This window comes from Siphateles boraxobius, unplaced genomic scaffold, assembly GCF_051911475.1.
Source record: "Siphateles boraxobius isolate OS27281-9 unplaced genomic scaffold, OSU_SipBor_1 22, whole genome shotgun sequence".
NCBI classification, from domain to species: Eukaryota; Metazoa; Chordata; class Actinopteri; order Cypriniformes; family Leuciscidae; genus Siphateles; species Siphateles boraxobius.
In genome coordinates, this window is record NW_027508833.1 from 27,335,887 (window position 1) to 27,339,437 (window position 3,551).

The window sequence follows — 3,551 nt, forward strand, 5'->3', positions numbered from 1 at the left end:
CTGTCCTATCTAACTACTCTACCTCCATCAACTACTCCTCTCCCTCCATCAACTACTCCTCTCCCTCCATCAACTACTCCTCTCCCTCCATCAACTACTCCTCTCCCTCCATCAACTACTCCTCTCCCTCCATCAACTACTCCTCTACCTCCATCAACTACTCCTCTCCCTCAAACAACTACTCCTCTACCTCCATCAACTTCTCCTCTCCCTCCATCAAGTACTCCTCTCCCTTATCCATCTACTCCTCTCCCTCCATCAACTACTCCTCTCCCTCCATCAACTACTCCTCTCCCTCCATCAACTACTCGTCTCCCTTATCCATCTACTCCTCTCCCTCCATCAACTACTCCTCTCCCTCCATCAACTACTCCTCTCCCTCCATCAACTACTCCTCTACCTCCATCAACTACTCCTCTCCCTCCAACAACTACTCCTCTACCTCCATCAACTTCTCCTCTCCCTCCATCAAGTACTCCTCTCCCTTATCCATCTACTCCTCTCCCTCCATCAACTACTCCTCTCCCTCCATCAACTACTCCTCTCCCTCCATCAACTACTCCTCTACCTCCATCAACTACTCCTCTCCCTCCATCAACTACTCCTCTCCCTCCATCAACTATCACTCTCCCTTATCCATCTACTCCTCTCCCTCCATTAACTACTCCTCTCCGTCCTCCATCTACTCCTCTCCCTTCATCAACTACTCCTCTCCCTCCATCAACTACTCCTCTCCCTTCATCAACTACAGTTCTCCCTCCTCCATCTCCCTCCACCATCCACTCATCTCCCTCCATTAACTACCCCCCCCACCTCCATCTACTCATCTCTTTCCATTAACTACCCTTATCCATCTACTTATCTCCCTCCATCAACTACCCTTATCCATTTACTCCTCTCCCTCCTACAACTATTCCTCTCCCTCCCCAGATATATATTTTTTTAGTTGTTTGGTATCCACATTTTACAAAACCAATTCAAAGCCAATTCAAAACCAATGTCCATGTAATGAAAAGATCCTCAACACCTTACTATGCATCTGACTGAGATTGGAATCAGCTTTTTAATCCTCACAAGGATTAACAAGGATTTTTCTAACTCTGCTGCTCTGTGCTTCACTGAAACCTGGCTGAGTGAAGCCATACCGGACAACGCAATACATCTGCCGGGCTTCCAGCTGTTCCGAGCGGATCGCATCGCAGAGCTAACGGGGAAAACGAGAGGTGGTGGATTGTGTTTCTACATTAACGAAAATTGGTGTTCAGATATAACAACACTGAACAAGATATGCTCCCCTAACTTAGAGACCCATTTAATTAATTGCAAACCTTTCTACTCGCCACGGGAGTTTTCCTCTTTCATTCTCGTGAATGTTTACTTCCCTCCAGACGCGTGCGTGAGCGCGGCGCTACAACAGCTGGCTGAAGAAATATCTGAAACGGAACAAAGGCACCCGGAGTCGCTTCTAATAATTATTGGGGATTTTAACGAAGCAAATCTTTCACGTGAACTACCAAAATACAGACAGCACGTTACATGTCCCACCAGAGACATTAATATACTGGACCACTGTTACACCAAAATAAGGAATGCGTATCACTCCGTCTCACGGGCAGCTTTAGGGCTCTCTGATCACTATTTGGTTCATCTTATTCCGACCTACAGGCAGAAACTGAAATCAGCTAAACCTGTGTTAAGGACTGTTAAAAGATGGACTAATGAAGCAGAGCAGGATCTACAGGCCTGTTTTGATTGCACTGATTGGACTGTTTTTGAAGCTGCTACCAACGATCTGGATGAGCTCACAGATACTGTAACATCATATATAAGTTTCTGTGAGGATACATGCATTCCTACCAGGACATTCTTATCATTTACTAATGATAAACCATGGTTTACTGGGAAACTCAAACACCTTTGTCATGCCAAAGAGGATGCTTACAGAAGTGGGGATAAAATCTTGTATAACCAGGCCAGAAACAGACTGACAAAGGAGAACAGAGTTGCTAAAAGGAACTGCTCTGAAAAACTGAAAAACCAGTTCCCTTTCAAGGGAACTCGAGCTGCGTTTGAGACGCGGTGGGAACACTCTGCGTGATTACGTCGTGAAGCACGTGTAAAATCAGTCCAATGGAAGCCCGCTACGACATAGGTGACGTCATAGACCAGGAAACTATAAAGCAACCCTGAAATCAGACCGCGATAGCTTCTGCACCTTCAGCAAGCGCTCTCTGTATATCTGTCATTGTCTATTTATTGTTGTCTGTCAAGCCCCTTATATATATATATATATATATATATATATATATATATATATATATCACTATGGGGAGCAAGCAAAGTTATAAACCTTGTGTTGTGCCCTGCCCTCGTTATATCACGGGTGGGGACACACATCCTATGTGTATTGCTTGTTTGGGAGTGGAGCATGCCCAGTCAGTCCTCGAGGGGGCTGACTGTGAGCATTGCTTGAGTTTGTCTATGAAAACTCTCCGCTCTCGCCGAGCGTTCTTTGATGAGGACGGTTCGGTTCGCGCTCCCCGAGGTGCGGGTCCCGCTGCTGCCGAGGCACAGCGTCGAATTTCATCTTGGGGTTCGCAGATGGATCTAGTAGCGGGGTTTGAGACGGGCCCCGCCCTTTCTCAGCCCTTACCTACTGGATTCGGTGTCTTTGCCCAGGAAGGAGCCCGCTCTGCGGCTTCTCCTTCCCAGGCTGAGGCACCAATATTACGGCTATCCAGTTCTGAGGATCTGGATGTCGGTAGTATGGGAGATATTGAGTGTTCGCCAGCTCATACCCCTGCTGATGAGGAGCTTATGGAGGTTTTATCTTGTGCTGTTACTAAATTAAATATTGAGTGGCCAGCCGATGATTTCGATGTTGAATCTAGAAAGAGTCTTTTAGATGAACGTTATTTACCATCTAGATCACGACCTCCTCGTCGGGAAATCCAGTTTTTTCCCGATCTCCACGCCGAGGTTTCGAGATTGTGGATTAAACCGGCGTCTTTCAGAGTGCATAACCCACAAACTAAGAATTATAGTAAAGTTCAAGGGATTGATCATTATGGTTATTTGACTATGCCTCGTGCTGAAGACACACTAGCGAGCTATCTCTCCCCTGAGTCTTCTTCTTCTCTGAAAGCCCCGACGTTACCCACCAAACCAGTAAAAAATACATCTTTGTTGGTGGGTAAAGCGTATTCGGCAGCAGGTCAGGCCGCAGCATGTTTGCACACTATGTCGATTCTCCAAGCGTACCAGGCTGACCTGCTGAAGGACATAGACGATAGTGAGGAAGTTAGTGCTGACGCAATTCGAGAATTCTTCTGGACGCACCGCTGTCACCTACAAGTCTGTTCGGCGATGCTATAAATTGTGTCGTCGATAGGTTTCAAGAAAATAAGAAACAAGCGGCTGCGTTTCAGAGGTTTCTTCCTCGCCGGTCTATTGTCCCCGAGGCTGCTCGTAGTATAAAGTCTGAGCAGCCTCATCCGTCTACGAGCTCCGCTCACAGAGTTCAACAAAAACAGAGCGTCGCCGCTCGGGCA